Raw genomic sequence first — 14,695 nt, forward strand, 5'->3', positions numbered from 1 at the left:
GGGATCGAACCCGCGTCTTTCGGTCCAGCAGCCGAGCACCATAACGACTGAACCACGGCGGCGGGGGAGTGCACAGGGTATTCGGGCATTAAATTTATTAACTAAGGTCAGCCGCTTTTTTGAACGGTCTGAAGCAAACTAAGGTTTCTTATTAACTCTTAAGTGTAGTGCCCTCCGCGCCGATGTTCCACACGGAAGCTGACGGCGCTCAGTAGCAGACGATTCGCTGGTAGCCCCACCCAACACGAATCTGCGCTTGCGCGTGATTTCAGCGCCGCCTGCAGTTGACACTCCTATGGTTGTTGCGAAGGGCGCAGAGCCAGACGCAGCCGCGTGCTCACGCTGTGATTAACCCTGTCCACACTATTTCACCATTTTTGGGATCCCCGTCCTGCCGCTGGAAGGTCTCCCACTGAGAGCGGAGTTTATAACTTCCATTTGCTCAACTTTTAGCCAGGGAACGTTGTTATATACAACCTAGACTTTCACTTGTTACTTCATTCTGTTGCTCTAAATTGGCGGTAAATTAGATTGGTGTCCACCTTACCATTTTCCATGTTTCACTGTCTATCCTAAACTGCTGTTCCTTTAAAAACCTGCTTAGTACTGTGAACATCCCCACATACTGCGCGTGTCCACACGCGACAGAGAGGAAAAGAAACAGCGCTAGACTCAGAACAAAACAGATATATTCAAGAATTACATATTGTCTAGTACATGATGCAGAGGATGGGGCGCCCAAGTTTACATGCAGATGCGTTGGCGCCGGAGTCTTCGTCAGGAGCAACGGAGAGGTTGCGGAGTTGACACTGTTCGTTCGCTCATGCTCGTCTTCTCCCCGATGGCTTGGGCGCTTGCGGCGCCGGGGGACCGTCTGGCCAGCGGTGTCGTCTCGGGCCTTCCTGGTCACTTCCCTTGCCACCTTTCTTTGTTTCCCCGTCCATCCGGGCAATCCTTCTTTCCAGGCTGGAGCGTCCGCCTCGTCCTCCTGTCAGCGACGGCGCCTGCGTTATTCGCGGTATTCCCCACACCTGCAGCCGAATAGGGTCTTTCCCGCTCCTCCCAGCGTCTTCGTCGTTCTCGCGGGGTGTGCAGCTGCGGTTGCGCCCCGGCAGGCTAACTGGGCTGGCTTCTCTAATGTAGCGCGGGCGCTCATGTCCACATCATCGCTGTACGCGGGCCGCTAACTGCGAAGGGAGGGGAGAACGGATGGAGCTGAGGTTTTTTTTTTCTTGCCGGTTATCTAAATAGAGCCGTTTACTTCGAACTCATCACCGGCTGCTCTCTTGGCCAATGGAGTGCTTGTCGGCGTGGGAATAAAGATGACGGCCAGGCTATTGGCATTCGGACCCCTAATGAGCATTGGTCCCAGACACCCGACGATTTCTGGTGTCATGCAGTCATTTCCTCAAGCACCTCCGTGGTTCCACAAAGGGAAAATTCTGCCGGAGATAGCGGCCGTCCGTAGACGCGTAGCACACTGTCACAGCTGCCTTAGCGCATATTACGTTTTATTCAGACCATGTTCTGAGATTTTAGATTTTCTGGCATGCGCTGTATCTTCTCTCTTGGGTTGTCGGGTAGCGCAATCTAAAGAGAAGACCAAAGGATATGGAGTTGTCCACTATCTTTTAGCTTTAGGTCTTCCAAGTAACACTCTCTGAAAATATATATTAATAAAACATTGAATAACTGCGGATAAATGGCGCCATCTCTCCTGAAATGCTCCCGGATTGGTTGCATGGCATTTGTCCTGCTACTGAGCATGGTGGCTAATCTCACTGGCGTTCGGCTGCTGAGCAGAAGGACGCTGAATGGAATCGCGGCCGTGCCGGCCGCATATCGTTTTATACGAAATGCAAAAGCGCGTTCTCTTGTCTGGAGACAGTGCGAATTAAAAAATGCCAGGTGGTCTAAATTAATGGACAGGTCTCCCCTACTGTCATACTCATAGCCCATCTGCAGTTTCTGGAGGCTTAGCCGGGAAGCATTAAAGCCTCCTTTCCTGCACCCCGTGGTCATATTGTACCATGTATTTCATGTCCAAATAAATTTCAGTTATTAACTGCGAACTTAATCCAACAAAAAAATTCACCATACCGTTCTGTGGCTCCGCAGTTCAAAAAAAATATTTTCTATTGCCCTTATATTTGCCTTCCTCACGTCATAATTACGCAATGCTTACATGATTGCGGACCCTCCGTCAGAGCGAAATGCTTCTTCGTAATCATTGAAGGCCACAAATGTTGTTTGCGCTAAGCTGTGCCAACATTTAAAATCCACCATGAGTTCCGCAGTGACTAGAGTAGTGCAGGGTCGTATCAGTCATCTTAAGCAGTACAGTATATTTTGTGAAATACACTAGTTTTGCTCATTAACAAGGCCAATAAGTAAAGCTTTTAAGAAGTTTAGCAAAATTCATCACTACTACAAAGACTGAAACAGTGATTTCAGTTGTTTCTTTCAAGTAGAAATTGGCAGGTTGTCATTAATTGAACTTAAACTAAACACTGCGCATTTAAAAAAAATCATCACGTCACTATGCACTCCCGCGTGGTAATGTTGCATCCACAAGCATGCCGCGACTGAAACGAATCGCTTACATGAAGCTCAAACGATATAATCGGCCGCAGGCGGAGCAATGGTTCGTCGATGAGCGTAGACATTTCGCTGTCTTAGAAAGTTGATGCTGCTGTGGGAACACAGCCACTCCTTCACCATGACTAGGCTAGGAAATTACTGCGCAACAACGTGGCGGCTAAGCTTCCATTCCCCGGTACGCGATTTTTCAAGCAATTACGAACAATGAAAGCTTCCCTCACTTCTAGGTGAACAGTGACTTATTATTTTCTTCTTGTTTTCCATTGACGAGATCTGCTGATGTTACTTATCATTATAAAAAAAAGTGCATCTACGAAGTTTTTCTATCAAAACTGAAGTACTGATGCTACTTTCACAGCTTGATCTTGTCGACCGGCATGAGCGCAGCGCTTGTGTCCTGGCATTTTACGCAGCTGTATCTTGGCGGCGCTGACGCAACTCCTGCGCGGGGAGCCTGTTCGACTGCCTTCACCAAGTCCAAATCCATCTGAGATTAAGACAGTTTCATCGGCTGAGGTCCCTCCATCTAGCCACACTCTATTTTCTCCAATTACGCGCATCCGGGTACCGTGATCGTGCTTTCCACCAATTCCTTAAGCCCTTGATTAAATATACTGTCCACAGGTCCACCCTTTGCAAGGCTGCTACCGTGCATTTTTCTCAGACCTTCTTACAACCCTTACGCAGTGCGCACAGCATGTGTTACAGGCATTTGTAAGCGATTGGCAGCGTCTTACCACCACTTGACCCATGCGATGACAACAAAGTTTGTACGATGCTGCAGGTACGGCGGGGTGCACGGTGTTGTCACCCGTTCGCGAAGAAGACCTACATGCAGTCAAGTGATCACGGCTGCCCCTGTGCCCCAGCCCAAGACGACAAAATTTGCGTGAGGGAGGTGCAGGGGGCGATTACATGATCTGATACAAAAAGAAAACAACACCTACACCGCTTAATCGCCAAACATTCTCTGAACACAGGTGCTTTTTCTTTCTTTCCACACACTTCACGTTTGATAATTTAAGGTGTATTCCTTTAGCCTCGAGGTTGCATGGCTTCCTTCTTGAAAGAGCAGTGTTCGACTTAGGGTTCCTTTCAAACAGAGACCGGAGGCGTTTGGTGAGGAAAGATCTTTGCATTCCTCACCATTACATTGTCTGTGCTTTGTACATTATCACTGAATCCGAAAACTGGACATGTCCAAAAAGCCTGCCCGAACAGGTAACAAAAAATGCAGCGGCTTAAAACTAGCATGATACGCTACTTAACTTGTCCGTAGAATTAAGTTTCACATCCTGCCCATTATCTGTTTTAACCTGGTGCATATTTGAAAAACTATATATAGACGCAGAAGTCAGGAGATGAGGATATGTGCGCAACAACCTGCGAACCTGTCGCTGTCACAGGTAATACTTCAACTTTTCACCGCCGTGATGAAGCCTAGAGAGCCCACTCATTTTTCAAGAGTCTAATCATGCATGCTCGGTTTCAACGGCGAGCAAAAAGAATGTACAGTATTCATTTTTTTGCCAAAGTACTATTGTAAAAAATCATCAAGGTAACTGCTAAAAATGCGCCCACATGCATTAATAGCACAATATGGGTGCCTCTTCTACTGTTTCCTTCCGGTAGCATCTGCTGGTTATAATATGGATATATAACAAAGGCTAAACCAGGGCCGAACAAACTTGCGAAGAACGACACAACATACTGGAATCGCCTCGCACATGGGACATAATAGAAAAGAACTACAGAAAGCATATTTGCACTAGCCTCAGTATTCAATGCGATTGCGAGCAATTGTTTTACGGCCAATAACCGAAAAAATTGAAAAGAAGGCGGAAAAAGAAAGGGGCATTGTGGTTTTCGAGGTTTGATTGGATCCCTTTTTCCTTCTTTTCACCTCTCCTCGTTGCCGGAGCCGAAAGAGAGGCGCACTCGCAATCTGGCCCAGTTAAGCCCGTTCCACCTGACGCCTGCACCGACGACCCTCTGTGAGGGAAGCCTCGCAGCACCAGTAACGGCAAGCTCTGGCATCATCAATCTTTTTTTATCACCCACCGCGTCGCCCTCGAGTCCACGCTTCTAATGAATACGCAGGAAAGGCGGCTTTCATCATCGAGAAGCAAATCCATTAATTGCCTTTGAACCCTGTTCTGCGTGCATTGTTTTTTATTGCCCTCTCTTGCTTCGGGAGCGACCGCTGATACAGAGGAGGCCTGTCATCTGCTGATACATGATTGTAATCAGCCGAAAACAGAAACTTCATTACAGAATTCACTACCAGACACTCAATTTTCCGTTTCATTGTCTGCTGCCTTGTTGGCTTGTTGGTTGCTGAGCGTTGAGTATTCGTGTATGGGTGTACTTTCACTAATTCACACACAGGATTTTTTTCTTTGCATTGTGACGCAGGAAGCTATATCAGATTACCTCATGTTTTCTGTTATATACGTTTATAGATGCTCACTTTGTCAACAGAGCAGTTGATTACTTGAAATTTAAGCCGCAAGAAAGTCTTAACATGAGGTACACTGTACAAGCACTAGTCGGAACTGAATTCTGAAGAAAGAGCGGCACTGTAAAAGCTGGTAGCCGTTAGGCTATATGAATTTTTGAAAATGAATTATGCGGAACTCTCTAAAGTCATTGTTTTTCACCTGGGTTATGCGATATGGTGGGCACAAAAAGAAGAGTGGAATTGTCATTCTTAACTGAAATAATATAACCTAAAGTAAGTCGACAACAATTTTAGCTACAGCAGTTGGAGCCCATATATCTGAAATGCAGACACAATCGTTTCTTTATATTTCTGTTTGCTATAATACTTACAGCACGTCTGTGTTCCGAGGTATTTCCGAGCAAACTTCCTCCAGAATCCGCACAATCATGCTGGCTGGAGACGAAGATCGCATAACTGCTCCCGGTGTGGCAAAGCAGTTGCCGTTGCTGTTCACCTGTCAACAGCCTAGAGGACGAAGTGTAGCCAATGAACGTCGCCCTTTCACTTTTAAGGACCCCAAGCAACGCCATGGAGGATATTTCCGTTCCTTCAAGAAATAGTTCTGGGTTGACCAACAGCGGCTTGCAGTCGTAATTACGAGGAATGAGCTGCATTGAAACTTTTCGGAACACGCGGTAGGCGAAAATTTTTTCAAGTGGAATGTACCCTTTATAGGTTTCTTTTTAAACATGCGCGCTAAATGCAGTTTCTACTGTTTCTGTTCCACCTTCGACGATTCCTCTAAACTTTGCGCCAGCTTCGTTCCCGCTTCCAGTTGTTGACCAATTTGTTCTCGCTCTACCATGTGCTAACCGTCCCGGCTAGTTGAGTTCGTAGAGATACAGCTTCGATAAGGCGGCGGTGTCGTGTTCGAATCACTAACCAGGACAAATATTTCTTCAACTATGATGTTTCTGTGGAAGCTGTATTACTTTCTTTCGTAGCCGTGTACCAGCGCTTGGATTGATGCTCATGATGAGTTATTACAACCTTTTTACTTAAAATAATTATGTGGTCAATGTAGAATGATTTGCATGGAAACCCACCACTCACTCTTAAAAATAGCCTTTCGCGGGTAAAAAAATAATTTTTCGTAAAAGTCGTACCAGTATTGGCGGAGAACAGAAAACCAGTAAATCATCTTGCTAATCAGCTGTTTAAAGGAAATCCGTTAGTAACCTTTTACTATACAGATAGGCAACTGGTTGCACATAAAGATATATAGGTGACCATTAATGATAGTCGTAGCAATTTTTAGAATTCAGGAAACGCGATTTTATTGGACTGCGAAACATTTATTTCGTCATAAGGCAAAATGTAGATGATCGTGCTAGGTGGCTATTAGTCCACGGCTGACAGTGACCTGAGCCTCGCCGCTATGTGTCTAAAATTTTGCCCACTTCTCCCGCAATTCGAAAGTCCCCACCTGCGTTGAACGCAGAGACGCCCACCAGCGAACGTAATTTGCGGCGCGCGTGCTACGTGACTTTCCCGTCCCCAACATAGCAGGAGCAGCCACAAGCAGCGCAGCGCGGGTAGCATGGGCGGAATTTAGAAGAGCACTTCACCTGTGCGCCGCAATGTTACGCGGTTTGATGGATTTCACTGTGCGCACACAGCCGACACGTTATTTCTAACAATGCGAGAAATAGCCAAAAGTGTTGATGGTGATGATGAATTTTTATGGCGTAAGGGCATCTATGACCAAAGAGCGCCATGACACAAGGTTTTCCTTTTTACTCAAGGTAGGGCCAAATACCCATTTCCCAAGCAGTTCACCCTAAGGAAGCCGAGCACCAGAAAGGGGAAAGCTTGTAGTCATTGTATCACCGTTGTGTACCCGGCGGCACTGCGGATCTAACCCTGCACCTCCCGCATGCGAGGCAGATGCTCAAACGACTAGGCCACCGCTGCGGTCCAAAATTTGTTGAGTCACAGCACCAAAGGCTATAGCGTTTTCGAAATTCTAAACTCAGTTGGGACTATTACTGATGGTCAGCTACGAACCGCTAATTGCAACTAGGAGATTATCTTTACTGATTAAAATGTAATCATTCGCATTTAGTTAACCAACTTATTTCGAGCTTCAACCTTTGTTAACAAGCCGTTGTGCAGCAGCTGGACACATACTTCTAAGCGTCCTTATACAACGTAATCATTTTCACACATTCGCAAAGTCGCCACCAAATAAACAATCTAAAGTTTTAGTCCCTGGATGCATGACGCCATAACCACCTGAAAGAAAATACAGACGAGTGAGGATAGCCATGCAGGAAGTCTAATCTAAGAAACTCTCTTGATCCGTTTTCTCAGAAGATGCTTAGAAATATGTACTCTTTTTCTTGGTATCCACGTGGTGGCACCCACTATTTTGAGATGAGCAATTATTCTTTTGTGTCTTAATACTTAATACCTATGACCTGAAGACACACTGCCACAAGAAAAACGATCTACTACTCTTGAGGACCTTCGCCAAAAACCCTGGACTTAGATTAACGAGTTCATGCTTACTGCAAATTCATGCGAACGGTTGTAAATTATGAAAAAGCTACTTTAACAGCCAATAATTTGCAGTTATTTTTATCAGGTGGTAAAGTGCACTTGTCAGATTTTGAGATTCTGGAGACTAGAATTGATTCTTCTTTTTCTTAGTCTCATGCAGTGAGCAGCTGGTTCAGACTTATTCATTCTACAAAATATATTTGGCTGCTTTCTTTTATATTGTGTATTTGTATTTCTTACACGCACAGAGCCATTTACAGTTCTCTGAATGAGCTGATCTGTGTAGTTTACTAGACACTGAAAAGCTATTTCTGTTCCTCTTACGTGAGTTAGTACCACAATATAGCTTTCTGCAGCATTTTTCTAAGCTTTCTATATTTTTTTCACTCCAACTCTGTAATTCTAGAACACCATCTGCTAGCGTTTAATCAAGAAATCCACGGCGTCGTCGCTTTAATGCTAAACTTCATACCTTTATACCTTAGTCGGTAGTTTCCAGCACTGTCCTTTATCTCAAGTTGTGTTCTCTTTTTCCGGCGGAAAATTTTGCTCCAGACGTTACCTCTGTCACTTTAGTACATCAAGTTTCCATTTATGACATACGGGCCCAGAAGTCGCGTTGTATTCAATATAAACTGCCCAGCTTATTAAATATACCTCGAAAACGTGTATAGTATTACAGTATTGAGCTCCGAGCATTTTCTACACACTACATAAACAGGGAAAGCACCGAGTAACAGAACTGTATACTGAAACGAATTCAGTTTGCAAATATATTGGTGCTAAGCAGTATTTGAAATCGTTAACAAAGCAAAAGCAATATTTGGAGCCCTGTTAAAGCCGATAAGCTTTGATGTTATCACTGCATGACACCTTGCACAAAAAGTTCATCCAGGCATGGAAGCTGTTTATTGGACCGTCATCCTCGTTTATGAGTAACAAATAAATACAGCCAAGCAGATAGAGTGGAACGCAGCCTCAAGTTTAGTTATTTAAGCCCCAATCAAATTCCGCTGTTTTCAACGTTGCTCTTCGAAAAAGTTCTATTCAATGGAAACACGAACAAAACACAACGTGCTTCAGGCACAACTGGATTTTTGCAGTTACAAAAAAGCACGTGCCTTTGGGACCAGCGTACCTTGTGTCGAGCTGCTCTGCCATGTTTTATAAAAGCTGAAGGGGAAACACTCGTTTAAAAGTTGCGTAGTGACAGCAATCGTGGCAGCTTCCTAAGCTGGTGCAACTTTAATGCGCATTTCGAAAAGGGTCATTTCCAAGAAAAATAGAGATCAAAAAGACAATAACCTAAAATCTGTAAATAATTTACTCAGAGAAAGACAGACAGCGCTGGCTTGTGTAACCGAGAACTTTCCAGCGTCTGTGGACGGCGACAGGAATGTAGTGTGGGACTACAAGGTTCGCTTAAACCAACTGCATGCCGGACCCATCCCCACTTCCGAAGCAAACAGCCAAGTGTAGGGACGTGTTTGGGAGTGGATACGACAGAAATTCGGAGTTTTTGACTAAGTAATTGCGGTTTCACAGTTGCGCCATTATTTTTTAATTTGTGACCCTTAGGGGCCGCTTTCTGCAATGGCGTCACGGTTCATGTAAAACCTGCAAAGTGCTTGGCGGAAAGGTATGCTTTTACTGTACTCGGTGACGCTTGTGCGCGAGGGGAGCATGTGATAGTACCATGCTGTGCTTTTCTTGCGGGCGAGCCTTGTAATCTGGTAAAAAATCGTCATAAAAGTTCTTGTAAATTCTTCTCCCTAGACTTACACATGCAACCATTAGCACAAGGGCACATCACGTAGCAATCATACAGATGAATACTCGTATGTGCAAACATAATGATGATGATGAAATAAATTTATTGGCACCCGTGAAGGAAGCAGATGGCGAAGAAGAATTGTCTTGCCGCCGTCGTCTCCCCCCCCCCCCCCCTTTTCAACAGGCTTGGATGAAAAAAAACTGAACATTGCCCTTAAAGATATGAAGCGATAAAATTAACGAGTCAATGCCTATATATGCGGAATTGGCCATTCTTAACTTTACGTGATATGTTAACAGGAGTCCTCGTACCACTCCTTGCGCAATGATGCTGCGGTTAAGAGATGCACCACTGCCCTGGGATGGCAGGTGCTGCCACAGGTGGGTTTTGCGCGGCCCAAATTGCTATTTGTGAGCAATATTCAGCGATAAACCATCGATTTAACTGCATCCTGATCCGGTGGGTACGTTGTGATGACACCAAAAGGCCACCTGACCTAGGATGCCCACCTAAGTTCTCCTGTGGTGGCTGCCTGAGCCTCCGTATTTATCGACAACGTCGATGCCGGATTTTCTGCGTAACTGGGCATTAAGTGCTACTACTTTAATAAAAGCACTTTAACCAGACTAGTTAAAGAATAATTACCCAGCTTCGACACAAACACAGCCGTATGGCTGCGATACAAAGCTTCCTGAAACACGACTAATAGACAAGAAAGTTATGCAAAGAAGCTAAAAAATCTGCAATGAAGAAAATTCAAATATCATTTCCCAATACAATAATACACCGCTTGAAATTCGACATGATAAACCACGGAAGCATTAGTAACTAATTTGCACAGCACGGTTTGGAAGGTACGTCATATGTGAATAGAGCAGAAGGATTAGCTCTAGTGGTTTTTGAAATGTCGATTGGTTATTTTCTTTGGCGGGTCTATATAAAGGTAAGTACGCAGTACCAAGTGCAATTAGTTGATGTTTTAAAGTGTTACTTCTGTAACTCATTCTTGGTCTTTTTTGCGCTAAATAAAGAGTACGCAGGTTATATACTCTCTACTTATTTAAATATTTGTTTAGAATGTTGACATAATCACGTGTACTCGTTGTTTAAAGGAGAAACTATAAAGTTACAGCAGGACCACTAAATGTATCAGACCCAGATGAAGACAAAAAACACTGACACTAGGTCAGGCAATGTACGGAAGATGGGAAGCTCGGTATACCCTAGTTTTATTTAGAGCAGCAAATGCTCTAGTTAAACTTGTTACTGGCCACTCCATAGCCTGCAATGGGGGAATTGTTTGAACAAATGAAAAAGTGCAAAACTATTCTCATTTTGGATTTTTTTAGCGGCAATCACACCGAAGATTTCGAAACAATGCTGCAACTTTACCAGGCACGACGCCATGCAACAGCTATTGGTCGGTGGTGTAGAACTAGGGAAGAAACAACGGAGAAAAGAAGAAATGCGTCTTAGTGGAAAAACACGGACGACCATTAATGTCTTTGATGAAATGCAAAAAACCCTGTCTTACATTGGGCGTGCTGCAACAGTGCGGTTGAACACCCGAAAGCATGGTATTCACTGCAGGTGTTGCCGTAGAGGCATTATTCTTGTGTCCCGAGAGTATGGTATAATATAGATACTGAGACGAGCACCAGGTGCGGCGGGCGTGATTGTGCAATTACCTAGCGTTGCGTCAAGCGTAGGGACCTTCGACGCTTTCTTCTTTTTTTGTAGAGCTTGATATTGTTATTTATTTGCAAGTGCTTATCAGCCGCAGCGACGGAAAAGAAGAAAGGGCCAGTAGATCTCTCTGCTAAGATAACCCAAAATATAGGTGACCTAACGATCGTCATTGATGCCTATGCAATTTATCATTCTTATGAGATTTTCTGGGTTCAGTCCCCGCTTTTATTGCCTCTACCATTTATTGCATGCTTGCAGGCACTCAGAAAATCGATGCGAATAGTGAGTTTCCTGCTCCTAAATAGAAGCGAAAGTGCGCCTTGATGCTGTTAGCCCACCAGTAACGAATTACTGCGTCACATCACCTCGATCTCTTGCAGTGATTTCAGAATGAGGTTTCTTGCAGCTGTCTCGCGAATATGAACGGAGTCTCCACAGAGAAAGGATCAAATTTCGAAGTGTTTTTTTTTTTGTGTACAATGGGATATGCAGTGAGTTCATATAATATCGGGATTCCTCTTATTTATACCGTAACCAAAATACGCTATGCACTTTTCGTATTATCTTTATTGCGCCTTTAGTCGATTCAATTCATGGCTCATTAGTTGAATTTTAACCCATTTAGTGCGTAGTGTTACGAAATCTGACAGCCGCGAAACAGAACCTCTAACAGGATCCTGTTATGTAGTAATTTTATGAAGGCAGTCTATTGGACGGTTTTATAAGTAATGGAAATGTACCTTTCTTTCACTTCAAGCATCGTCTTTGTTGTTTCAACGCTCCTCTTCGTTTATCGTCGCGATACGGCGCCAATAAACGGAAGCGATAGATTACATCATTTCCAGTGCTGTGGAATGGCCGACACATTACACTCGCAAAAGCTTCTCTGGCAGCCTCCGCTCCGCGACGATTACGAGAAGAAAAATTTCACGGCCCTTTGTAGCGGTATGAGGCTAGTTCCGTGTGCTCTCTCTTTCTCACAACGTGTGCAGAGATATCATGGATAACGAGTGGAGGAGAGTAACAAACGTTAGGAGGAGGCTGCTTTTATATCTCCAATTCGACTTATCTGAATTGCATTGAAATTGAGGAGGTTTTATTCCTGAATATACACTCTTCCCTCGATATTCCTACAACGCGCGTCGTACACTACGCGCCTTTGACGCAACTACCAAGCGGACGGGAGTGTCATCCAAGCATATTAATTTAAATTAAATTGGTTTTTGGGGAAAGGAAATGACGCAGTATCTGTCTGATATATCGGCGGACATCTCAACCGCGCCGTAAGGAAAGGGATAAATGAGAGACTGAGAGAAAAAAGGAAGAAAGAGGTGCCGTAGTGGAGGGCTCCGGAATAATTTAGACCACCTAGGGATCTTTAACTTGCATTGACATCGCACAACACACAGACGCCTTTTGTGTTTCGCCTCCAATTAAACGCGGCCGCCGCGGTCGGATTCGCACTCGGGTACTCCGGATCAGTAGCCGAACCCTCCAACCACTGGGGCAACGTGCCGGGCGTAAAATTAATTTGCAGCTATTCAATTTTTTTGGCATGGACCTAGCCACACATCCTAAAGCTTAGGCACTCTGCTCATGGGACACCCTCCTTTGTGTCTCAGTATATGCTTATAGGTTAAGGCGTTCTTTATACGGAGAAATGATGCTAAAACTCTCTTCGCTGCGGCATGCTGCACAAAAAATTGCGAAAGAACTGTGCGGTTATTTTAAATGATAAAGGCGATGACAAATAATTCCCACAGAAAAATTTCAGGTCCTCCGACAAGCGATGAGCAATCACAATTGGATTGAATTTTCATGTCATGTGATAAGGGGCTGTCATGCTAAGGCTTACTTATCATACACAACAATTGTCTGTGATTAACATAATTTTTTCCCATGGTCGCCGTGAGTCTGGCACCAATGCATCCGCAGGTAAGAAAGAAAGCGAGTAGGCCTCAAAGATAAAGAAAAAACAAACAGTACCAGGTTGTGTTCTATTTGTTGTACATGCTCCCAGCTATCCTCTCCTTACATGTAAGGACTTCTACGCGCACAGCAGAGAACTTGAACCAATGCATTGAGGTTCCCTTGAATTTTTTCTTACTCAAATCGCTAAGCCAATCTAAAAAACTGAATTTATACCAAAGCTGCTGCACAAAAATAAAAACTATGCAAGAAGTTTTTTTGCATTGTATCAGGTCACAATGGCATCTTACTATTGCTAGAAAAACTGTTAATATGAGCTACACTCACGAATATTGTGCTAATCAGAATGGAGACCATTGAATTTCATCACCATGTTGTATATATATATATATATATATATATATATATATATATATATATATATATATATATATATATATATATATATATATATATATATATATATATATATATATATATATATATATATATATATATATATATATTCAAGAAAAACAATAACACAAAACGAATGAGATCCTCGATTTATAAATTAACAATTCATCTAGCCAGAAGCTCAGAACGCATACATCGGCAAGCTGTGCGTCAACAGAGGCATCCAGAGAACGCTAATAATCCATCCGAAGCGGCAACTCCTCCATTACCTCATCTTTCCGATGATCCACTCCCGGGTGATTCCTTTTTTCCCGCACACATTCCTTACGTCGTCACTGTCATCACGCAGAAACTCCCTGGGCAACGTCGCGCGGAGAAGCAAGTTTATTGGGTCTGGCAGAAAGAAAGAAAATAGGGTGGAATGGAGAGATGTGGGCCTAAAGACCGAAGTAATGCCCGGACTGGGGAAACGTGATTACCCCAGTGGGAACCGAAACAATTTTCCCCTTCACTTGGAGGGGACGTACGACCTTCCACTAAGTCTGTGGACACATTCAATGGGCCTGTTTGTTCGCCCGATCCAATTTTCTTTTCGCCTCAGCTTTGTGAGTACAGCTTTACGTCAACGCTTGGCATCCTTGATAGGCTGGCGCCCTACTTACGGCTGTATATCCACCGCTTTTCTGTCCTGGCACGCCGAGCATATATTGACAGAGTAGCAAGTGGGTTTAATGCTATCACAAAATTTTTTCCTTGAAGGTCTATTCTATGTTTTGCCAGGCAGGCCCTCTGAGTTACACTGGAAACACATCCCTTGAAAGAAACTCCCCCATCTGCATCGTTACGCCCTGCGTTTTTATTTTTATCAATTCCTTTAATTGAAAGTATAACTCGACCTTGGTAAAGATGTGGAGTTTCAGTCATAGTACCTTTACCGACCGAAAAGCATCTATTACCTTTACTGAAAGCAAAAATAAAGTCTTATAACTACTGTAAAATTATAAAACTTCTATCAGATGATCGACAAGAAATAAATGATGCGTACCTGTTGCGTGATATCATGCTGTGTGATGTTTAGCACCCGGAAGCTGCATGGTCGGCTCTTAGGAGCGCCGTAGTAACTAGCTTAAAGTAAAAAAAATGCTATCAGCAGATCGACAAAAAATAAATGGTTGAAACGTGTTGCGTGATATTCGGACATAAGAAGTTTAACACCCCCAAACTGCATGGGCTGCTATTAGCAGCGTTGTAGAAAAGGGTTATGGATTATTTCGGCTGCCTTAGATGATCATTGATATAAT

The sequence above is a fragment of the Amblyomma americanum genome, chromosome 2, assembly GCF_052857255.1.
Source record: "Amblyomma americanum isolate KBUSLIRL-KWMA chromosome 2, ASM5285725v1, whole genome shotgun sequence".
In the NCBI taxonomy this organism is placed as follows: Eukaryota; Metazoa; Arthropoda; class Arachnida; order Ixodida; family Ixodidae; genus Amblyomma; species Amblyomma americanum.